At 43.6% G+C, this 26,090-nt stretch overlaps 1 protein-coding gene across 2 annotated transcripts in view; it reads left to right on the top strand.

Annotated features, from left to right (window-relative positions):
• parn (poly(A)-specific ribonuclease (deadenylation nuclease)) overlaps positions 1 to 26,090 on the top strand; it is a 125,234-nt gene that overhangs the window by 73,373 nt on the left and 25,771 nt on the right. The gene's annotated exons all lie outside the window — the stretch shown is intronic.

The following is a 26,090-nucleotide window of genomic DNA, read 5'->3' on the forward strand; positions in this document are numbered from 1 at the left end:
TATTTTTCTGTATTTTCTTGCGAATAGATGCTAATATGCTCATTACGATCCGTATTTTTATATTGGGCCTTTAGAAAAGGCTTGTTTCCTTTCAAATTAGATTCTTACATTAATGTCTTCATGTTTCAGTGTATCTGGTTCTCAAACCATAGGCCTGTAAATAAAGGTCTCATTGTTGCTAAATGTGTCTGAAAGTTGTTTTAGTGGTAAAACTATTTTACCATGAATTGTAAAATCTTAAATTGTATTTTGTAAGAATCTAAGAACAGAATATCCACCTGATGAAACCTTCCAAAGGGATGATGATGATGATGGGTGACGTGACCAGCACCATGGTCAGCACACACACACACATACAAACACACACACAACACACACACACGTTTTTGTGTCTTGGTGTGTTTGGTCTCTTGGTGCGACGGCTGACCAGCCCGAGTGGCTTTGGTGTATTTACTCTACACACGGCCACAATTAGTTAATCATCCATTTCTGCTGGTGCAGGGTTTGTTTTGGTCCTTCCAGGTAATGAAATGTGTAGATACACTGAGGAAAGAAAGTATTTGAAAACCCTGCGATTTTGCAAGTTCTCCCACTTCGAATTGATGTGGGTCTGAAATGTCCATCGTAGGTGCATTTCCACTGAGAGACAATCAAAAAACAAATCCGGAAATCACTTTGTATGATTTTTATGTAATTTATTTGTAAATATGTAGTCAAGACAATAGTAGTAATTACAAAAAAGTAGTTATATTGGTGTATTGATTCAAGATGATGGCTTTTAAAGCTGTGCATCAGCCAAACCAGTGCATTACATAAAGTGATGTTAAATATGGAGCAGAGACAGAAGTGAAATAAATGCAGAAAAAGACAAACCAGAAGTAGTTTCCTGTTCAGCCACATCTGTCACACAAACATAACATTAGTGTGTTAAACAGCTTTGTGAATTGCTTGGATCGGCTTAATGATTAAAAAGTATAATTCAAGTACAACTTAGAGTTTATTAAGAAAACATTAGTTATGTTTTGGTGACATAGGCTGCTAGCATAGCAGAGCTCTGAGCATGGAGACGTGTCCACCGGTCCAAAGTGTCTCAAGTGTCCTCTGTCTGCAGTTTAGAGCTGAGTTGGTCGTGATTGCAATTCCTTTTTTTTATAACTATAAGAGCTTTAAATTAGTAACACGCACATTAGCATTTTATTGCCCACATCATTTTCACACTAACAATACAAATGTTGCCTGTCCTCAAATGGAATAAAGCACAACACAGCGATAGTCGGCTTAATTATGTCCACCTGAGCTCTTGTCAAATCCAATTATCCACAATGTGCATCATGTGGAGGCATTAGAACACATTTTATTCTTTTCTCGCTGTGTGCTGGTGAATAATAATTGGTATTCAGGCTGGTGGTGGTGTGGACTGCAGCGTGACCTGGATCTCGTTAGCGAAGCCTGCTCGAGCTAACAGGCGGCTAACGGTGCGCTAGCTAACGCGCACGTGAGCTAATTAGAGCCCAAACTTGACCCCTGAACCTTTGTGTGTGTGTGTGTGTGTGTGTGTGTGTGAGTGTGTGTGTGTGTGAGTGTGTGTGTGAGTGTGTGTGTGTGAGTGTGTGTGTGTGAGTGTGTGTGAGTGTGTGTGTGTGAGTGTGAGTGTGTGTGAGTGTGTGTGTGTCTGTGTGTGTGTGTGTGTGTGAGTGTGTGTGAGTGTGTGTGTGTGAGTGTGTGTGAGTGTGTGTGTGTGTGTGAGTGTGTGTGTGTGAGTGTGTGTGAGTGTGTGTGTGTGTGTGAGTGTGTGTGAGTGTGTGTGTGTGTGTGAGTGTGTGTGAGTGTGTGTGAGTGTGTGTGTGTGTGTGAGTGTGTGTGTGTGTGTGTGAGTGTGTGTGAGTGTGTGTGAGTGTGTGTGTGTGTGAGTGTGTGTGAGTGTGTGTGTGTGAGTGTGAGTGTGTGTGAGTGTGTGTGTGTCTGTGTGTGTGTGTGTGTGTGAGTGTGTGTGTGAGTGTGTGTGAGTGTGTGTGAGTGTGTGTGTGTGAGTGTGTGTGAGTGTGTGTGTGTGTGTGAGTGTGTGTGAGTGTGTGTGTGTGTGTGAGTGTGTGTGAGTGTGTGTGAGTGTGTGTGTGTGTGTGAGTGTGTGTGTGTGTGTGTGAGTGTGTGTGTGAGTGTGTGTGAGTGTGTGTGTGTGTGAGTGTGTGTGAGTGTGTGTGAGTGTGTGAGTGTGTGTGAGTGTGTGTGTGTGTGTGTGAGTGTGTGTGTGTGTGTGTGAGTGTGTGTGTGTGTGTGTGTGTGAGTGTGTGTGAGTGTGTGTGTGTGTGTGTGAGTGTGTGTGTGTGTGTGAGTGTGTGAGTGTGTGTGTGTGTGTGTGTGTGAGTGTGTGTGTGTGTGTGAGTGTGTGTGTGTGTGTGAGTGTGTGTGAGTGTGTGAGTGTGTGTGTGTGTGAGTGTGTGTGAGTGTGTGTGAGTGTGTGTGAGTGTGTGAGTGTGCGCTCATACACATGAGCTACAGTACAGCTCAGTGTGTGTGGGAGGGGATCATATTTTGTTCACATTTTATAACCAATGATTATAACCATTAATAGCACATTTGGCCAGTTCTTATTCGACACACGATAGTAGTGTAATTAATCAAATTTGAATCATGCTTTGGATAAAATAGTATTTAAAGGTGGAATGGACGATTATTTTCAGCAAATTTTTTATCATATTTCCTCGTGACGTGAATAAATCATTTGTCCTGCCACGTATCAATCATAAAACGCACCTGTCGCTCACCTGCAGCCGCGTCAGGCTCGTCCCCACGTTTCCGCATGTCTAAGCGCATGGATCTATCATAATATAGTTCCCTCAGTGAACGGGACAAAATGAAGACGGACAAAGACAGTTCGAGCTGACGCAGAAGGGGACAGAAATCTACAGGAGACGAGAGATGTGATGCGATCCGTTGCGCTAATAAACAAACGCACATGTGTGTTGTATCAGTCCACACGGGGGAGTGGCATGCGCACTTCCGCCTGCGTTCTCAAATCGCCGAAACATCGTCCATACCGCCTTTAATTCAATAAATGACAAAAAACTGCTCTTGTGTTTTCCTGTTTTACATTTAAAAAATGTAAAGAAACATTTATTTATTTATTTATTTATTTTTTAAGGCAGAAACAAACTGTAATAGCTGACTGAGCTTTCTCAATACTCGGCACGGTGGCTGCCCACGAGTCCGAAGGTTCACGAGTCCGAAAATTCATACATTTTAAGGTTCACTGGTCCGAAGGTGTGAGTCCTCTCAGGGCTCTCCTCGCCTCCCTTTGCCCCACACACTGGCTTTTAAGACTTTTCTAGTGTTGATGCACTTTTTATGATTAAACTCACGTATTTTCCATAACCGACTTGTTTCTGTGCATAGCCTGAGCTCCTTATCGTATTATTAATGAATGAATTAACTCAAATAGCAGCAGTTTCGGCCGCGCCTCTGTAGACACTCCCGTCTTGGCCAGCTGAATTTCCTTTTTGACTACCAATCCTACGGTGATCGGATCACGCGTTTCTATATATACATATATCATTTCTATACTTATGATCAAATGGAGGCATAGAGTGGAGGATTCGAGATGTTCCCTTGTTATTTTCACATACACAGTACAACATGTGCCTCCTGTAGCAGCTGGTACATTAAACTTGACGAGCCCCAGTGCATATCTTCTGCTCCGTGCGCATTTTACAGACTGACTACATCCTGATGCAGTCTGCACCTTCACTTTAGCCTATGAGGGACTTTCGGACTAGCGAACCTTCGGACTAGTGAACCTTTAAAACCTTCGGACTAGCGAACCTTCGGACTAGTGAACCTTTAAAACCTTCGGACTAGCGAACCTTCGGACCCGTGGGGGGTAACCATCATGTGGCCTATACATGGAAGTATTCACTGTCCAGACACTCAAAGAGTTCAGCTGTACTTTCACTGACAGTGCTCAATTCTTTTTAGTCAAACATTAAAATAGAAGGAATTTCATTCTTTCACAGTTCCTAAAATCCTCCAAATTACATTGTTGATGTCAACAGTGAACGGTAATCTGACATTTTTAGGTTTACAATTTTACTTCCTGTTTGTAATTGATGACATCACACTAGGAAATTACAGCAAACACTGGGCCAAAACTCTTCTAGTGTCACAATTTTTTTCATTTGACAAATAAAAACATAAGATCGCCTTTATTTTGCTAAATTGAAGTTTAGAGGGTCAAAAAAGTCGCTTCTTTTGTGTAAATTCTGCATAAACTTGAATGGAATGAGTGACAATAATATGATGTCACTTCCTCTTATTTTCTACAGATTTTTAAACTTTTCTCCGCAAATAGCTACTTGATTGATGTAAAACTATTGTTTGTATTATATATACACATAAAATAAAGTCATAATTACAATATCATAAAAACCTGTCCTACGCCCTTTAAAACTCGGCATAATCTGAGAAACGACAAATGGAGGAAAGAGTGTAACTTTGGTCACAACTACAGCAGAGATTGACAGTTTGCTATAATAACCTCTTGGACAAAATGTGTGCGGTCAACTATATCCATTGTTAATATTTTTCCATAATTGCTGGTACACACTGTCCAGATTGACGCCATCTTGTTTGTGTTTGTGTTTGTGTTTGTGTTTGTGTGGCGAGCTTGTGCGAGTGCAGCGTGTGAATAGGAGCAGTAATGAGAATGCTTATCGGGCGTCTCCAGTCTGCCACTGCATATTAACAATCCCACAATCCCACAGGTGAGCGGCCCCAAACCCCACTGTCCCTGAACACAACACAATCACACCACAAGGAGGATTAGCCCAGTGTGTGTGTGTGTGTGTGTGTGTGTGTGTGTCTGTGTGTGTGTGTGTGTGTGTGTTAAAAATGAATGTAGACAAAGTGGAATACTTGGAATACTTCTGAATGCCGTGCAGGCTGAATACTAATTAAAATATAACCAAGCTGAGATGTCTGGCGTTAGTGAAATACAATGAAATGACACGAATACCCTAAAATACTTGTCTCCATGGAGAGTTTATTGTTTTGTCGAGAAGTTCCACTGTATGTCATTTAACTGATTCATTCTTTTGGAGACAGTTACAGGTTACAGGTCCAGGATCTCATTTATTTAAAAAAAAAAAAAATCCTCAAACTAAAGGGAGTATAGTTGATTTTATTCAATTTAATAAAGTCAAATCAGTTTTCCCTGCACAGATAGAATCTTTGACTGCTGTTGGAGCAGTGTTCATGTGGCTCACATACAGACTCAGGACCACGTGCTCATGCAGTAACTGATCATTTATATCAGAGAGAAGTTGGGTGGTGCACCGCTGCATCAGGTCAAAACAACCCCAACAGAAAGAATCCGGAGCCCCGCGGCCCCTCTGCGGCCCCTCTGCGGCCCCTCTGCGGCCCCTCTGCGGCCCCTCTGCGGCCCCTCTGCGGCCCCTCTGCTGCGGCCCCTCTGCTGCGGCCCCTTGCGGCCCCTCTGCGGCCCCTCTGCCGTGCCAGCAGTCCTGCGGCTGCTGCACCGGGCTGAACCGTGTGCTGTCTGAGCTCGGGGTTAGGGTCAGAATGAGACCTCTGTGTGCTGTCTACATCTAATTATAGAGCATTTTAGTCTCCGCAAAGCAGGCGGTCCGCTGCTTTGCGGAGTGCTGTTAGCACGCTAATGTTTGTAACCTTTACCGTGAGCATAAACTCTGCTCTGAAAGTTGTGAAAAGTGCTTATGAACTCATTATTTCGCTGCGTTAGGAAAGTGAGGAAAAACTTTGGAATGCTGCAAAGAGTTATAATGAACTGACTGTTTTTCATGTTTTTAAGACAGTAAATATTAGGTGCAGCACCTTTAAGTGGGAATCTTGTCTTTTTGAGCACAGATTTCTTTCTGCCTCGTCTCAGAAATCCCCCGCGGGCTCGATTCAGGGTTTGTGGACTCGACCCCACATTTCCACTGCAAGTTGTCTTTTTTGAACAATAAAACCCCCATGAAGACATGAAGCAAGATGGTCAAGGTGAGAGTGTGCGAAACTAACATCAAATAATGTCACAGAGTATCCCATTCCAATGAATATTCAGATGTCTATCCAACAGAAATGTGGCAGTGTCTTTGAATATATTATTTGAGGTTTAGGTTTTTGTGCATTTTTTATTTCAAACGATAAACTCATTGTAAAATATTCAGTCCAACAGGTTGTTTTAAAACAACTCCTGGTAAGACTATCTATTGATGCAATTCAGCAAATATGAATCAAGTTTTGGGAATTTGATCAGTTCGGATTTCTTTTTAATCAGCCAATCCTCTGTCAGTAAAAGAATGGGGTTCAGAGCACAGTTCAGATTATAACACCATTCTCTGTGTTAAACAGCATTGATTAAAAGATGATCAGGAAATCAATATTGAACGTCTTTTTATTTGTTTATTAATGAGACAAATTAAAGCCTTTTGTCCCCGTTCACGGTCCCTCGTGGCCCCTCGTGGCCCCTCGTGGCCCCTCGTGGCGGTGAGCTGAGGATAAGGGCCCGCGTTGTGATGCAGGACGTGTTTAGGTCGGACTCGGCGGTCAGAGTGAAAAACAAGCCCTGACTGCTGATCTAGAGCTCGCAGAAGTGTGGAAAGTGTAAAAACAAATGGACCGGGATTCATAGGAGTTTAAGAATAAACCCAAACTGTAACAACGCAGGCCGCAACGTATGTCTCTCCCCACTCTTCTCCCCAATACACACGTCATCGCTCTCTATCACTGAAGATTATACAGTCCCAAGAAATAAGAGAGATGATTGATTTGATACTGGTCAGACCAGGGGTACCCAAAGTGAGGTCCGCGGGCCAAACCTGGCCCTCCAGGGTGTCTAATTTGGGCCGCAGAGGGGTGCTGATTCAATTTAGTGCTGAAAATATTGGTAATTAGCTGCAAAGGAGATCAAATCAAGACTTTTTAAATCTATTTGCAAATAAACTTTTGAAACGCAACACAAAATTTGGCTTGGCCCTCAGCATGCAAATATTTTGGCCTGCCAAGGAAAAAGGTTTGTGCCCCCCGTTCTAGATTCTGATTGGGTGGACAGTTTCATACTCTTTACTCTGATTGGTCCTTGGGTTCTCTCTCTTTCTCTCTCTTCTTCTCTCTCTCTCTCTCTCTCTCTCTTTCCCGGTACAGCGTAAAACACTTTGAAGATGAACTACAGTAGGTGGCGGTAAATGTACTTTTTCAGTTGGCTGCTAACCGCCATTAAAAGTAACACAACAACAACAACAACAACAACAACAACAACAATAATCTGATTGGTTGAACAGTTTCACTCTCCTTTAACTCTGTTTCATACTCTGGACTCTGATTGGTTGAACAGTTTCTCCTATCCAATTCTAAATATAGCAGTTAATTGCAGCACATTCACTTCCTGGTTTGGAGTTAGGTTCAACTTTATTGTCTTGGGCTCACAGTGCTGCAGGTTAGGGTTCATTCAAGTTGTGGCTTTAAGCACACAACATAAATATACAAAGCTATAAAAAGTGTAGAAAAATGTATTGAGAAAAAACAGGACCATTTTTTATCAAGATTACCACATTCATTTTCTCCTGCTTGTTCCCATTGGGGTCACGGGCGACTGGGGCCCGCTCATCGCAGAGTTAACACACAGACAGAGACACACACACAATCATTCACTCTCACATTCATTCAAGGCAATTTACAGTTGACAATTTGACCTCACACATGTGTTTGACGGTGGGAGGAAGCCGGAGAGAACCCACGGTGACACGGGGAGAACATGCAGTCTCCACCCAGAGCAGTCGTTTAAAATCTGCACAAAATACTTTTTATTCTAAAATATTTTTTTTACATTTAAACATTTAATTTTAAACATAATACTTTTACTTAAGTTACATTTTATATGTGCTACTTTTAGTATTTATTTTACTTTTTGGCTCCTGTATCTGTACTTTTACTTATGTAACAAAATGCAATAGTTCTTCCACCGCTGGCTCTCTGGTTAGTTGCTTCATACTCTAGTCTCTGCCTCTGGTTAGAAGAAAAGGTTCCAAAGCTTTCATCTGGACAGTGTTTTAGAAAATAAGATGTTTGGACTTCCATCTGAAAGTCATTTTCAATCTAATGAAAATGGTTTGAGCAGCAGCATCTAATTCCCTGATCTCTGATTGGGCCTGCTCAAAAGAAGGAGCTATAAGTGAAACCTTAAGCTTGTTTCACAGGTCTGTGGGTCACTGAGGCTTCTCAACAGGCACGTTCAGGATCAGAAAGACGTGTGCAGATCCGGTCGCTGTTGATTGACGGTGAAGTCTCTGGTTTAACCCTGTTAGTCAGCACAAGGTTGTTTTTTTATGCTCTCATTGGACACTTCCAGACGAGGCGTAGCCAAATACAAATGTGCTTAATACTTAATGTCCCGTAGAGGGCTGGGAACAAACAAGGGTTATGGCTGGGTAATACTGACAAAGTATCTCTGGGTATTTCTGCATGATCTGCAAAACACAATTTTAACAACGCACAAGGAGTAAGAGCTCAAGGCAAGTTTCATACACAAGGCAATTCAAAGTGCTTCACACAGCAGGAAAAATGCATCAAAATCGCAAAGAAATTACAGAAACAGAAATACAATCAAATTAACTAAATTAAAAATTATCAATCCAACTGATAAAATCACAAACAAAAGAGAAGAGTGCAAAGAAAAAATCCTTTTAGTCATATGCGCAGCTAAACAAAACTGTTTTTAGCTTAGATTTGAACATTGTCAGAGTAGAAGCCTGTCTCACATCTTCAGGAAGAATGTTCCAGATTTTAGCTGCATAAAACTGAAACGCAGATTCCCCATGTTTTGTCCTGACTCTGGCACCAGCAAGAGGCCGGTCCATGTTTAGTCCTGACTCTGGCACCAGCAAGAGGCCGGTCCATGTTTAGTCCTGACTCTGGCACCAGCAGGAGGCCGGTCCATGTTTAGTCCTGACTCTGGCACCAGCAGGAGGCCGGTCCATGTTTAGTCCTGACTCTGGCACCAGCAGGAGGCCGGTCCATGTTTAGTCCTGACTCTGGCACCAGCAGGAGGCCGGTTCATGTTTAGTCCTGACTCTGGCACCAGCAAGAGGCCGGTCCATGTTTAGTCCTGACTCTGGCACCAGCAAGAGGCCGGTCCATGTTTAGTCCTGACTCTGGCACCAGCAGGAGGCCGGTCCATGTTTAGTCCTGACTCTGGCACCAGCAGGAGGCCGGTCCATGTTTAGTCCTGACTCTGGCACCAGCAGGAGGCCGGTCCATGTTTAGTCCTGACTCTGGCACCAGCAGGAGGCCGGTTCATGTTTAGTCCTGACTCTGGCACCAGCAGGAGGCTGGTCCATGTTTAGTCCTGACTCTGGCACCAACAGGAGGCCGGACCATGTTTAGTCCTGACTCTGGCACCAGCAGGAGGCCGGTCCATGTTTAGTCCTGACTCTGGCACCAGCAGGAGGCCGGTCCATGTTTAGTCCTGACTCTGGCACCAGCAGGAGGCCGGTCCATGTTTAGTCCTGACTCTGGGCACCAGCAGGAGGCCGGTCCATGTTTAGTCCTGACTCTGGCACCAGCAGGAGGCCGGTCTATGTTTAGTCCTGACTCTGGGCACCAGCAGGAGGCCGGTCCATGTTTAGTCCTGACTCTGGGCACCAGCAGGAGGCCGGTCCATGTTTAGTCCTGACTCTGGCACCAGCAGGAGGCCGGTCTATGTTTAGTCCTGACTCTGGGCACCAGCAGGAGGCCGGTCCATGTTTAGTCCTAACTCTGGGCACCAGCAGGAGGCCGGTCCATGTTTAGTCCTGACTCTGGGCACCAGCAGGAGGCCGGTCCATGTTTAGTCCTGACTCTGGCACCAGCAGGAGGCCGGTCCATGTTTAGTCCTGACTCTGGGCACCAGCAGGAGGCCGGTCCATGTTTAGTCCTGACTCTGGGCACCAGCAGGAGGCCGGTCCATGTTTAGTCCTGACTCTGGGCACCAGCAGGAGGCCGGTCCATGTTTAGTCCTGACTCTGGGCACCCGCAGGAGGCCGGTCCCTGAGGTCCTCAGAGTCTGAGATGGTTCATATGGCACTAACATGTCTGAGATGTACTTTGGTGCTAGGCCATGGAGAGACTTGTACACAAGCAGAGCTGCTTTAAAGTCTCTTCTCTGAGCCACAGGGGGCAGTGCAGAGACCTGAGAACAGGACTAATGTGATCATACTTCCTGGTTCTAGTCAGGACCCGAGCAGCAGCGTTCTGGATGAACTGCAGCTGTTTTACAGCTCGTTTGGAGAGGCCAGTGAGCAGGCCGTTACAGTAGTCTAATCTACTGGAGACAAACGCATGGATAAGTCTCTCTAAATCTGGTTTTGACACTATATTTTTGATTTTGGCAATGTTTTTTAAATGGTAAAAAGCTGCTGATGTTATTGATTTGACGTGGCTATTAAAGTTCAAGTCTGAGTCCATTATTACCCCCAGATTTCTAATTTGGTTTGTAGGTTTTAGAGCGAGACTCTGGAAGTGACCGCTAACACTTTCTCTTTGTTTCTGTGGGCCAAAAACGATTATTTCAGTCTTGTCTGAGTTCAGCTGGAGAAAGTTGTTTTGCCTCCACAAACTGATCTGTTGGATGCAGTGACAGAGTGAATCTACTGGTCCATAGTCACCTGCCGACAGTGAAACATAGATCTGAGTGTCGTCTGCATAATTGTGATAGGACACATTTTCACTGCGTATCAACTGACCCAACGGCAGCATGTAGGGGTTGAACAGAAGGGGACTCAGGACTGACCCTTGGGGCACTCCACAGGTCAGGGTCATGTGGTCTGAGACACAGCTACCAATTTCAACAAAGTACTTCCTGTCTTCCAGGTAGGACCTTAGCCAGTTTAGGGCAGTGCCAATGATGCCCACCCAGTCCTCTAGTCTCTGTAAGAGGATCCCATGATCGACAGTGTCAAAAGCAGCACTCAGATCTAACAGAATTAAGACTGAGGCTTTGCCCGTGTCAGTGTTCAGGCGGATGTTATTTGTCACTTTGACAAGAGCAGTCTCAGTGCTGTGATGAGGTCTAAAACCTGACTGAAAAACATCAAATGAGTTGTTTATTAAGAGGAAATCTGTGAGCTGTTGGTAAACAACCTTTTCAAGGATTTTGCCCCAAAATGGTAGATTAGAGATGGGCCGGTAATGACTCAGTACTGCGGCATCAAGACTGCTCTTCTTTAGGAGAGGCTTTATGACCGCAGTTTTCAAAGACATTGGGAATGTTCCAGATTGAAGCGACATGTTAACTATGTGAGTGAGTGGTGTTAACAAACTGTTCAGCACAGACTTTAGAAATCTGGTGGGTAACACATCGAGGCAGCATGTAGATGAACTCAGACTGGTGATGATCTCATGGACAGTTTTGTCAGTTACTGGTGCAAAGTGAGTTAGCTCTAAGTGTCTTGGTGGTTTTAGGGTAATTTTTTGCATCGTGGGATTTATAGCATTTTTAATGCCCTGAACTTTGTCATTAAAGAATAATGCAAACTCATTACACTTGGATGTGGAAATGAGTTCTAACGGCAGCTGAGCTGGAGGGTTTATTAATCTGTTTACTGTGGCAAACAGGACACACCAGTTGTTACTGCAGCTTCCAATAATTTCAGAGAAATATCTTTCCCTAGTTCTACATAAAATGAGGTTGTACATGTTCAGCTTCTCTTTGTAAATCTCTTTTTGAACCTGGAGCTTTGACTTGCGCCATTTCCGTTCGGCCCTGCGGCACTCCCTTTTCTGTGCCCTGACCGAATCATCATTTCTCCACGGCGCCTTCTGCTTATTTTTAACCATTTTAGCCTTCATAGGGGCGATGGTGTCCAGAACATTCAAAACACTAGATGTAACAGAGTTCAACAAATCATTTACATTAGAACATGAGACATTTTCAAAGTTTATCATTTCCATAAACAGTGCACCTGTGCCATCACTTATGTGTCTCCTCTGAACAACTGCAGGACCAACCGGAGGTTTGGGAGAAACAGACAAAGACACAGAAATGATCAGACAGAGCAGCATCGATCACATTAACATTTGAAATATTTACCCCCTTTGTAATTATGAGATCTAGAGTGTGTCCTTTGCTGTGGGTGGGGCCTCTCACATGCTGAGTAAGACTGAAGGTTTCAAGGACAGCATCAAGCTCTTTAGCGTTTCTGTCACAAATATTATCAACATGCACATTGAAATCACCTGTAATGACCAAACCATCAAAGTCCACCCCCTTTTTTGTTTTCTCGAGTTTCAGATTCAAACTTAAAGTTGGGTGGAGCAGATTCTATCAGAACTACATTTCCTGTGTTTTTGTCAAGCCATGTTTCAGTTAAAAACATAAAATAAAGATTATAAGAAGAAATAAAATGATTAATTAAGAGAGATTTGTTACATAAGGATCTGACATTTAGCACAGCAAGTTTCAGACTAGTTTCAGTGAGACTGGGCTTTATCTTTTCACAGGGAATATGAATCACATTTCTCAGATTGGGCCTGACTCACATTTTGTTTTTCCATCTGTGTGATGTGACTACAGAAATAGCACTAGGGGGGGCTCTTTTTACATAGGGCCCCGGTTTGGTTTGATTTTTAATATGACAATAAGTCCCGGCAACGCTGAGACCCAGTGCATCCTAGCTATGGGAGATACCAGGTGCAAGGCGAGGGGGGATGGGTGGTGGGGCTTCAAATGTGTGTTAATGCTAAAATGTACGAGTTTGAATCCCGACCCTGACAGTTTACTGCATGTCCTCCCTTCTCTCTCATCCCCATTTCATACTAAACTGTCCTATCTAATAAAGCCTACGATCATAAAGACCATAATGAACCACAAAAGTGCAGAAATGTCACTTTAAACGTTTCTGTCCTTTTTGAGGTCATTTAAATTATAACCATTCTCCAAACAACACTTGTCGTTTTGCTGGTCCGGCTCTCTGAACCACGATTGGCCAGGCAGTTTGATGTGTTCTGGTCTCTGATTGGCTGGATTAGTGTCCCAGCTGTGGCCCTGGCAGTGAGCCGTCTCCAGTGTCCACAGATGACATGTGGACAGAGGGACAGGAGCAGAGGACACACGCTCTAACACGATTGTGATGGTCCAGAGTCCAGAGCAGCTGAGGGGGACGGGGGGGAGGAGGAGGAGGAGGAGAGGAGGAGGAGGGGAGGAGGAAGAGGAGGAGGAGGAGGAGGAGGAGGAGGAGGAGGGGAGGAGGAGGAGAGAGACGGCCTCATTACTAACATTACTAACCATATTTGGGCATTTGACATTGTTTCTGTCCTGTCTGTGGGTCACTAAGCAAAATACAAAAACATTTAGATAAAACATAAAGCACAAGGAATGTTCTTTTGACATGAGATACACTCTATTCACATTTCTTTCTAAAACTATGTCTATTTTTGTGCATTGTTGAGTTGAATTTGGAGGAAGAAAAACATTATTTAGAAAGTAATCTAAAGTGACAGCTCAAAACACGTGAATTTATATTTATTTCTCCTCAAATATGTCGTGTGCTATAATGAGAAGAAACAATACAATTCAACATCTGCTCATTTAAAACACAACTGAGGCTAAAACAAATGCATTCACGAGCGTCCAGCAGAGCGCCATCTTGTTTTAAATGAGGGAACTTCAGGGTGAGACTTTGGGCAAACCACTGCAAATAACAAGCAAGCAAGCAAGCAAGCAAGCAAACAAACAAACAAACAAACAAACAAACAAACATAACTACTGCATATGGCACTTTGGGTCTCATATCAGACTGAGCTCCTCTAGAACACGTGTCGCCCGTTCAGCCGCGTTCATCGACTGTAACTCAAAATGATTACGTGCGGAAGCAAACAAGAAGATTGTTTACGACTGTATGGCGTGATCGAGTGGAATGTGTCACCATAAAAACATTTGCGATTTACGTTTTAACCTTTGGATTCTGTTCAAAGTGCACATTTTAAGCACGTCCAGGGGCGAGGCTGAAATATGTTCTGCTAAACTAATGTAGGAATGTGTTTCAGAACATGGCAGGATTATTAGGTTCATTGATAATTGGGATTATTTAGGACACAAAATAATCGTAAAGACTAAAAAATGATAATCCTGACATTTTTAGAAGAAAAATTCAGTTTTTAAAAATTCAGTTTACAGAAAAGTGACTATTTAGTACTTTCTGCTCAGCCTTTACCTGAGCAGAAAGGTAAGAACAGAACCCTGCAGCTGTTCTGTTCTTAATTTGACTGTCCTATGTAACTATTGTAAGTGAATGTCAGCCTTTCTTCAAAAAAGTGAATGTAAAGTGCTTTTTATCATGTGGTTTATGCTAAATTAATCATTCAGAAGGTTTGTTTTCATAAAGCAGAAGAAATAATGTGTTAAGAAAACAAGAAGGAAAGAAAATGTATTGTTGTTTTGGTCGTGATGTTAATAATCTCGACTAATCATTAGACTAATATTTGAAATCGTGACATCCCTAATCTAAGTTTGCAGCTTTTTTTTTTTTTTACAGAATTTCACAGGACATTTTGCTGCAACACACCATTATTTTAGTAATCAAACTATAAATTCTATTGTACATTAAGACTTTTTAACCAAATAAAGTTTGACATATATACAACTAAAGACTTCTAGATAGAGAGTTTTTTTTTTTAAGTGTTGATTATTCTCTTTCGCCATTTCAATGTAATAATGCAGCTGTCTTTGCTATGAAAGGTATTATTGTAAGTATTTTAGAGTCTGTCTAGTCCAGATAACAATCATCCAAATACATCTAATATGATTTTCTATCGTCCACTCGTCACGATGAGTTAACTGTCAATCGCTGCAGCCGTAGATGACAAAGGACTTAAATCGCCGCAGTCTTTGGGACAATCCTTTGCTAACTGACCAGTCGAAGAGCGATTTCAACTGCCGACCTTTCGTGGAGAGACCATTCTGATTCAGCCAGGCAAACTTAAACTTGTGCTGCAGTTGAACCTCTGGCTGACAGACAGAGCAGTGCAGCAGTCCGCAGACCCTGGGCAGCTCATAGATAAGTCAGACGGTTGCCGATGGGAACAGGCCTGATGATGAATAAAGCATCCATCCCAACATCAAAGCGCGTGGCTCTGCGGGGGGCCCTGAGACGCCCGTGTGAGCTGGGTGTCGAGCATGTGTTCAGAGGCCTTTAAAGCGCCCGTGTGTGGGGAGAGCCAACGAGCGAGCGAGCCAGCGAGTGAGGGTGGAGGTGGTGGAGGTGGGGGTCCATATCTCCATCCTCTTCAAACGTTCCGAGCCACACATCCAAAGTCCTGCCCAGGGCTGCTTTGAAGCTCGTCGATACCGCAGCGTGATGATGTCATACGCCACAGAGCCGGGAAAGGGGGGCGCAGCCATCAAACACCCACCGTATCCCAGACCAAGACAACAACAGCACAAAGATGGCTCCTTTCGACGGGACGCCACGCCGGCCCGCCGTCCTGCCGACCCGCCCCGGAGGGCGGGCGCGTGGCAGGTGTGTCCTGGCCCCGTCCGGAGACAGGACGACCCGAAAGAAGCTCCGCTGTGGATCACCGGAACGCCACGCACGCTCCCCGTCTCTCCGCCTCCGACGCCAAGCCGCCAAGATGTCTGCCGAACGCCGTCGCCGCTCGCCAATTACCCCTCGCACCGCGCCGCTCTTTTTTCATAACACATTTTGGACTGGTTTTGTCGCCGTTTGCTCCTGGCCTTTCATCCTGCTCTTTTGGCTGCTAATATAGGCCTCCTTTCGCCATCAAAGGCAGCACATCAATTGCCTTGACTCCCAAGTGTATGTGCGCGGCTGAAGAGGAGAAAAGGGGAATAACACCAACATCAAGGCCGCCTTTCATGGTGCGTTCGGGCTGTTGCTTTTTCATCACCTTTTTCTGCATCCCTCTCCAAAACGAAGCCTCCGCCGCTCTCCGTCCTCGCCGCCATCGCTGAAATATGAATGAGGCCTGTTTGTGGACGGCGCGATGGTGAAAGGATGGGAACATTGGGGTAGTTTGGTAGTTTGGACGAGAGCTATCGAAGCCATGGTGCTGTCTCTGTGATGACAATACGTGAAACAATATTTGAATAAGCAGCAGGAGGGCCATGGGCTAATCCACTGTGGCTAATCCAGTCTTGGTGCGGGCCATATTGGTTGGTGGCGTATTGAGCTGCATCACAATACACATCAGCAGGACGCCATGGCAGAAGGAGTGACACAGGAGCACGGGCTGGGGCAGGTCGGCCCTCACTCAGCCTGCCACGGGACGCCACGGACCAGATGACAGGAATCGACCAGGTACAGATCATATACACTTTTAGCAGATGAAAGGAGATTATGATGTTTAGGGATGCAACTCAAGGGCCGAACGATATTGGAAACGTCCCATTGCTGTATCTGCGACAGACGATGAGAATGCAGTTTGATATTGCATCCAGGAGAGAGGAGATTGATTTAAACTTAAACCAGAATGACAAGGCTTGAGAAATGGCCAAACCAAGCAGGAGTTTGAACAAAGCTTAATTCCATACGAATAATTGCAGCCTCTCCAGTTTGATCATTCATTTCTAGAATTAAAAGTCTAGTTTGTTAATGGTCTCTTCTTCGTCTATTATTTCTATTTGGTCCACATAATTACATATGAAAGTGTAAGGCAACAGCCAATGCAGATGTCAGCTTTACAATTAATCATTAGAATTATTCCCAAAAAATAAGCAGCAAGAAATTAATAGTAAAAAATTAACTTTTTCTTTGTTCATTTAGTTGCTTGTCAAATCATTTTTTATACAAAAGTGTGGTAAGAAAGCAATTAACCTGTTATTTCGTTGGTAATTTCTGCATTTATTCCCTTTGTCCCTCAGCTGATAACAAATAAATCGAGCTCCTGGGAATGAACAGTATTTATTTTCACTCAAATCAACCATTCTTGTTCTGTGCATTTTTGTTTTACACAAGGTTCAGAAATAGCTTCAGTTTGAATTGGCGTTTTAGGGAAAATAAGGGTTTTTATCTGTATTACATACTATACTTTTTGAAATTGGTGGTCGGATTAGTCTTGACTTTAGCTCAACATTTAATACAGAATATCAATTCATGAAGCACATTTCTCATTATCGTTGATGCGTGTGATGTATTTCACAGATTGTGTTGCAGAAACACGTTTGCTGGCTCCTGGCAGCTCAGAGATGTTTGATTTAAAACTGATATAAAACTGGTCACATTGTAAGTATTAAAATCAACATAAGAGGCCAGTATTTTACCGTTCACACCAGTTATTATGAAGATAATATTTGACATTATAATAGCCCTTCTTCCAACTATCTAACATTCTAACATAGGCCTTGTGTCATAATCACAGCCAAGGGCACGAGTCCATCCATGGGTTTTAGAGTGATAAAAGATGAGTCAAAATTATTATTATTATTTTGAACCATGAAATTATGCAACAGGACACTGAAACTATGACAATTAACAATTACTATATATATATATATATATATATATATATATATATATATATATATATATATATATATACATATATATATATATATATATATATATATACATAGATATATATATATATATATATAACTAAACTGAGAATCCATGACTTATTTGTTAGTGATTAGTTGAGGTCCAGTCAATGAACAACAATTAGGAAGTGAAAAATGAGATTTATTATGTTTTTCAAAGACTATTTGACTATAACATAAGTAGATTATCATTTTCAATGTTTTTCATTGTAAACTCGATCTGAAACAGAGGAATAATAGAAACGGTTCCATTGCCTGATAAGCCCCGCCTCTTCATTTACATGTTTTGGCTCCGTGACATTGTAGAGCTCTACATGTGTCAGCCGGAGTCTTCATCTTTCAAACACTCATAAATAAGTGCAGGGACGTGGGCGAGGGCCCTCACAATACAGGATTACTCAAACATCAAACTAAACTTCAGTAAACTAATGAGGAAACAGTTTAAAAGCTGAATAAAGTTGATGAGCACCTTCCCCTCATGTATAAAGTCTGCACTGGGCACTGCCTGTGTCGTCTTGGCTGGGGTTGTCCTGGGTTAATGGTGTGACAGAGCAGTGAGGGGCCCATAATGAAGATTTCAGAGTGAGAGCGCGGCTGTAAACGCGGAGGCCCCTGGAGATAAGCCGCTCCTGACAGGCGCGTGTGCAGACGCCTAAATCTGCTCTGGCAGCTGGAACAAAGGGCCCGGCGTAGAGTAGAGCGTGCACAAAAAGGCCCGCGCCCCCCCCCGGCCCCAGGAACACCACAGAGGAGACACTCAGAGCGTCTGTGAGTCTGCCCCGGGACATCCTGACTGACAACAAGATGGTGGACAGAGGAACTGTCACGGGTTAGCAGGGTTTTCATTCACACCAAGTGATTAGATTTCTGAATAATACCACCAGATCCAGATCAGGTCTGCAACTGGAACGTCTGGGCTGAAATTAAATCTGCACATGCCCGGATGCTTCTTTCAAGATTACTTTAAACATGTTTAAGTTCAACATGAGCTCAACATATGTAGGTGAAAACATAACGACTAATAAACCTGAGCAAACAGATCAGTGTCGACAAATAAATATAATTCTTTGGAAACTCTATCTTAACTTAATTAACGACAACTGACAAAGAACATTTGAACTGTTTCTTGCTATTTAGAATAATATAAAAATATAATCAAGCTAACGTCTAGCATGAGAAGAATTATTCCAGGTCTAGTTTATGCACTAACATCATTTTAGTTCATTTTTTAAAGGATGTTTTGGCTCGTGAGTTTTATTTGAAAGGATAATATGAAATTAGGATGAGACTGGGGAATGACATGCAGTATGACAGACATGTGTGCCGTCTCCACGACAACGAGCGGCACATCGTTTCTCCACATTGTGGCAGTGGTAGAATTATTGGCAGAACAACAAAAAAATATACTTTTTTACTTATTTTCCTTATTTTTGACTGTGGAGCTTTTGTGACATACAAATTAACTTTATACGGGAAAATGGAAACAGTGCTGCCCGGTGGTCAGAGCCGCCCGGTGGTCAGAGCCGCCCGGTGGTCAGAGCCGCCCGGTGGTCAGAGCCGCCCGGTGGTCAGAGCCGCCCGGTGGTCAGCGCTGCCCGGTGGTCCAGTGGCAGAATGTACTGCATGTCCTTCTCTCTCATCCCCTTTTCACACTTAAAACGTTCCTGTCTAATAAAGCCTACGGGCCAAAGAAATCTTTAAAAAATAAAACGTTGTTGCTCCAGCGGTGTAGTGCGCAGCTGACTTCTTTACTATTGCTAGTGGGAGATAAAGGACACTACACCTCGCCCAACAAAGAGTCATTTCCATAACACTTAGAGAAAGATAATCACAGTAGTCACACTGATAAGTGAGCGTTGCTGCAGTGTTCTTCTGTCCTCTTTTCTACTCTTTACTTGATTTGATCTTTCTAGATGTCAGGGACAAACTAAATACAGTAAATAGCAGATTTGTAGACTTTTCAATTTGTTATTTGACCAAAGTTGGCCCGTAAAATAAGCATTATAGGCAAATACTAAGAGTGCCCGAGGATGGGAGGGGCCCCAGCCGCTGCTCCATGACACACAGGCCCCTGAACCTGCCTGAGCAGTAACAGCATAACATTATATTATCATTATTACATTATAGTGCAAAATCAAAGATTCTGGAAACAGCATAGAATCCAAAATTATGTATTTGGATTCCAAACTATACGTTATTGCCAGTGTTTATTTAGAATAAAACATGTGAAGAATTATACGAGCTAGATTTAATAGCCGCAGAGAACACATGGTATTTTCTCCACATTTCAGATGAATTCTTTTAGAAGCAACATAAAACATGAAGTCAGTTGTTTTGTCAAAGGTTCAGCTTTAGTTGTCCAGTGTCCTCTGAGGACCACCCACACTGAGCCGCAGCACATGAACAACAGGTCAAACACAACCGTCACAAGTGTTCTGAGAATAAACAATGGCCCCCGCTCAGTGGCTTAGTGGAAAGCACATGTGCGGTCCATGTGAGCGTTGTGAGTTCTCGAGCTGCCATGTGCCATGTCCTCCCCGCTCTCATCTCCATTTCACACTATTCTATCCGCTCACTTAAAGCCTACGGCAGACAAATAAAATAAGAGAATAACCAATGGCCCCATTTGAATCTAGTGCATTAACAATGTTTAATGTATGGTTAAATGACTCAGATTTACTACAGTAAAATTGGGATTTGTTCATCTAAAAAAACTAAAGGAAATAATATCTATTTTGTAACAATGTCCTAGGGGAGGACCCCAGACCCCAACTCACAAATCTGCCTCATAAAAAATATTTTCTAAATTCTATTCATCTTGAATTTCTCCATCCATTCATTTTCTACCACTTGTTCCCTTTCGGGGTCGCGGGTGACTGGAGCCTTAGGCGGGGTACATCCTGGACAGTGACCAACTCGTTGCAGGGTGAACACAGAGACATGGACATTACAGACAATTATTAACTCTCACATTCATTCACTAGGGCCAATTTAGAGTCATCAATTTTACCTGACACATGCATGTCTTTGGACGGTGGGAGGAGCCGGAGAACCCGGAGAGATCCCACGGTAACACGGGGAGAACATGCAGACTCCACCCAGAAAGATCATGTGATGTTGGTCTGGTCTGGGAATTGAACCCATGATCTCCTTCTTGGGAGGCAAGAGCGCTAACCGCCTTTACCACCGTGCACCCTTAAATTTCTCTTTAATCCTTAATGATATGCGTAATGCTCACTGAGGTCTTGACAGAAGTACCCAGGGGGCACAATCGTGCACTGTATTAGGCATATTTATCTGTGTTTTGAGCTCTTACAGCAGAACATTTCATTTCTTACTCTTGGCACTCACGGCTAAAGTGCCGAATGCTAAAGAATGCTACAGAACTCAAACTAATAAGGACAAAATGTGTCGTGGTCAATGTGTTTCAGAAGCTCTATTTTAGATGAATAAATACATCTGACTTGCGTTGTACAAGTACAGTGATGAATATCTACATTTCTTCTGCAAACAACTAAATATTCTGTTTTACAGATAAAACCTGTAAAGCCTGTAGTTTAGAAAGTAGGGCTGCAAGATGTATTGTTGTTGTTGTTGTTGTTGTGTTATTTTTAATGGCAGTTGGCAGCCAACTGGAAAGGTGCATTTACCGCCACCTACTGGAGTTGTACGTTTTATGCTATACTGTAAGAAAAATTAAAAGAGAAAAAAAAGATGTAACGTTATTGGACCAAAAATTGCTATTTGAACAGTGATTAGCAGAATGCAAGGAAACATTGTTTAGCTGACAAAATGTCAAACTTAAAAGGAATAATAGAGGATTTTTGGTGCCAAATCTGAGTCTCATTTCCTCGTGGTGTGGACAGCCGAGTAGTTCTCCCACATGTCAGTCATTCCCTGCGTGCTACTGCACACCTGCAGCCTCGTTCCCAAGATGCACCTTTCCCTGCCTGCGCATGCGTGCTTGATATGCCGGTGTGTGTTTAGCGTATTCCTTCAGTGTACAGTAAATATCTGCGGAGACGAGAGATGTGATGCGATCCGTCGCACTAATAAACATACGCACGTGTAGCAGCGGAGGTTTGACAAGGTTTGGAAACAACAGTCGGGTGGGGGGGAGTTCACGCATGCGCATTTTAAAAAAGAGACTAAGAGTCGCTTGAGTTCTCAAATCAGCAAAAAATCCTCTATTATCTCTTTGATGTGTACACAAACAAACAAACAAACAAACAGGATTCTTGGATTCGTTAATCAGTTCAAATGTTAAGGTGCCTGGACGTGTTTAAAGGTCCCATAACATGCAAAATCGACTTTTCAGAGCTTTTAACCTTCTTACATTGGTATTTGTGCTTCATATATGTACCCAGAGTGTTCTTTTGATTGATTCCCGCAGTGTTTAGCTATATTACAGACTATCTCCTTTCCTCGAATCTCCAAACTGACGGGCGGTGGCTGCAAGACCGCGTCATAACCACAGGCACGCGTCATCAGCAGACAGCTGTGGGGCACACACGCGCTCTGAGACTACGTCACGGGTGGGCGGGGCACACACGTGCTCTGAGACTACGTCACGGGTGGGCGGGGCACACACGCGCTCTGAGACTACGTCACGGGTGGGCGGGGCACACACGCGCTCTGAGACTACGTCACGGGTGGGCGGGGCACACACGCGCTCTGAGACTACGTCACGGGTTGGGCGGGGCACACACGCGCTCTGAGACTACGTCACGGGTGGGCGGGGCACACACGCGCTCTGAGACTACGTCACGGGTTGGGCGGGGCACACACGCGCTCTGAGACTACGTCACGGGTGGGCGGGGCACACACGCGCTCTGAGACTACGTCACGGGTTGGGCGGGGCACACACGCGCTCTGAGACTACGTCACGGGTGGGAGACTACGTCACGGGTTGGGCGGGGCACACACGCGCTCTGAGACTACGTCACGGGTGGGAGACTACGTCACGGGTTGGGCGGGGCACACACGCGCTCTGAGACTACGTCACGGGTGGGAGACTACGTCACGGGTTGGGCGGGGCACACACGCGCTCTGAGACTACGTCACGGGTTGGGCGGGGCACACACGCGCTCTGAGACTACGTCACGGGTTGGGCGGGGGAGCCAGATCGCTCTTCACAAGGGTGGGGGCGAATATCAAACCAAGCCGTCTGCATTTCCAGGTTGGTGAGGGGGTCCAAGGTCTGGGTGATATTTCTTAACTCTTATGTTAAGGGTGTTGCACAACACTTATTATTATCAATTATACACTTAGGATAGACTACGAAACGTGAAAAAAAGCATGTTATGGCACCTTTAAAAACTGAGCTTTGCACAGAATCCTACAATCACAATGTTTGTCACAAACATTGAAATGAGATATTTTCTCCAACATTGTTCAGCCTTATTGAAATGCATGGGATTCTTGTATTTTGCAGTTTATATGGTGTAACTGTGGTATGTCTAATCTAGCGATATGATACGTATCACCCTTCACATGTCACGATACGATATTTCACAATATATCCCGATAATGACATTCTTTGATCATTCAAACAATGATCATCTCTGTTGAGTCATAAAATAAGACACAGCTAAGACATTTTCTGGTATTGATACTGAATGATTCTCAGTGAAAGTTTTGAATGAATCAGTGAAAGTACCAGATCCAGCAGGTCCTCTCCTCCTGCTGGAGAACTGCTGCAGGTGAGGATCTTTCAGCTGCAACACAATATTTAAACCCGACTGATGCAGTGAGTGGCTTTCGGAAACAACCATGTGGAAAGACAAATCCTGTGGTCATGGAAAAGATGTCAATGTGTTTGAGAAGGGTCAAATCATTGGCATCGAGCAGAGAAAACATCTAAGAAGAAGCAGAAACTAAACTACTACAGATCTGAACTAAGTGAGAGTGTTTGGGACGAGCTGGAGCTTTGTGCAGTGGTCACTCTCTCCATCATGTTATGTTCACATAGGCTCAGTGCTGCCCTCTACTGTCTTGGCAGAATGGGCCCAGTATTGACTAGGAAATCAACAGAAATCCAATGCAACCTCATCAATATGCATGACTCCATCGTGACTCTGAGTATTGTAATATGGCAGTGAATCCGGCGAGTATTTCTTTAAAGGAGACATATTATGCTAAATACACTTGAATGTTCTTTTAACCTTGTACAACAGAGTATCATTAGTTTACTCAACATTCATTTGGATTGATTCCAGCATGACACTTTAGAACTCGACATGTGTCACGCTGAGACTTCATTTTTCACATAATCGTGTCTAAGTACAGAGATGTGGGAGGGGGTAGGGGGTAGGGGGTAGACAGTTTGTGTTCGATGTCCTATATGTAGTATGTTTGTGTGTAATGCTATTGTGTTGCTGCTGTTACAATGCAACACACTAAAACTTAGTATCTTTACATTGACTTTAAGAGGTAAAAAATCTTCAGACTTTGCTGTAATTGTTCATTCCATCTCAGAACATTGTTTAGGCTGACCAGAGCAGGATTAAATAGAACATTAAAGAATCATGATTTGGCGATTTGACCAAAATAGTAGATTTTGGTAGGATTAGATCATTTTTAATCAACATATCGCTCAGCCCTAGTTAAAAGCTCAGTAAAGTTGGTTTATTATTTATAAACTTATGTCCTCTTTAATGCACTCAAGAAGAACATTATGTCGAGTGGAAGCGCGGCCACTCGGGCTCTGGTCCAGACCCAGGCCAGATACAAGTGTGTGTGAGGATGTGTCCAGCAGAGGGCGCAGCACTCTGAGGAGAGCCAGTGTTGAGCTAGTCATGAGGGTGATAGCAGAGGGAGGCCCAGGGGGGCCATGGGCGGCCTTGGGGGGCCATTGACGGCCATGGGGGTGCCCATGACCCCAAAGCCCTAACACCTGACCCTGTGGACAACGCTCACCTGGTTCCATTCAAAAATTACATGAATTGACATGAATATGGAGAAAAAAGTGATACTCATTTTATTTAATATAGCAATACATCCATTACTACATTATTGGGATAATTGCATTAACTTTCTTGTAAGAATGGAATCAGTTGAAGGAAATATAACAAATAATTTATCAAATCCCACATTTTGTGCCTTTTTGAAGTTCAGCGATAAATCGCTCATCGCTTTGAGTCAATGTCGCGTGTCGCTAGCTTAGCGGTTAGCTTCATCCATGGCGGTCTGAACACGTGCTGTAGTTCTTCTCCTACACCAGCGTCTACCACATGACTGCTCTGACCAATCAGAGCGAGAGCTGCTAGACCGAAGCAGAGCGAGCCAAAGGTAAATAATAAAAAGCTGTTTTGAAGAGAACTTGAATTAAAAATTCTTGATCTGAAAACAGGCAAAAATCGCCACTAATTGCCTTAGATTACGTACAGGAAATGCTTTCTGGGCCGTGGAGAATTTTTGCATCAGGTTTAAGATAGAAATACCCAATCCAGTTAAATAAGGAAGCCATGTGATATATTGAATCTATTGTGATATGGATACGGCTTGTGCTGATAACCCAATCATTAGGTAAAATAACAATTATTTTAGTAGTAAACGAGTCAGTGTTTCTTCTTTATGGTCGAATAGTCACTTAGTGGATTAATCATAGCAGTTAATAATGATACTTCTGTAATATCTGCCCTAAATGTAAGTCCATGCCATTCAATGGCTTTTTCAGTCAAACCCATTCTTTCAGAAATGGGTTTTGTCTCTTCATCTCTAATCTCTAATGCTTCAGCCTGCCATTAGAATACTTCAAGTGTCACGATACAGACCCAGCACTGCTAAGACAATAGGAACGGCACTAACAGGAAGAGAAGCCACTGCAGGCCCCCACAGGTGCTGACCTTTGCTGGGCTGAGACACGCACGCACGCACACACGCACGCACACACGCACACACACACACACACACACACACACACACACACCCAGCCACTGCACGCGCAGACGCAGCACTTAGCAGGTTCATTAGAGATTCATGCCCCCTCGCGGCTCCAGCCCTCCACGCAGCAGCACAAAGGTCATGTTCATCTGCTCACCATTCTGCCTGTGTGCAGCCTGTGGTGTCGGGGGACGCCACAGCAGCCTGTTGCACTGCTAATCCCTGTGTGTGTGTGTGTGTGTGTGTGTGTGTCTCTGTGTGTGTGTGTGTGTGTGTCTGTGTGTGTCTGTGTGTGTCTGTGTGTGTGTGTGTGTGTCTGTGTGTGTGTATGAGGGCCACGCTGAGCAGGAGAAAAGGAAACATTTATATTGTTTTAGCTGGCAGCTCTGTAAATCTACACAGTGCCAGATATTAACTTAATTCTGTATTTTCGGACTATAAGACTATAAGACAATAAAAATGAAACAATAATAAAATAAAAACCAGGAGAGAAAGGAATAGTGGGATAATGTTGTTGTTGTTGTTGTTGTTGTTGTTGTGATGCTAGGTCCTAATGAAAACTTGACCACAAACACTTTTTAAAAATGTTAAGAACATGAAATATGGACTCTGCAGTTTTAGTTTCAATTGAATTACTTAATAATGTGTATATTTTTGTAAT

Source organism: Eucyclogobius newberryi, unplaced genomic scaffold (genome assembly GCF_026437365.1).
Source record: "Eucyclogobius newberryi isolate DKJ021-1_F unplaced genomic scaffold, fEucNew1.0.hap1 SCAF_4, whole genome shotgun sequence".
In the NCBI taxonomy this organism is placed as follows: Eukaryota; Metazoa; Chordata; class Actinopteri; order Gobiiformes; family Gobiidae; genus Eucyclogobius; species Eucyclogobius newberryi.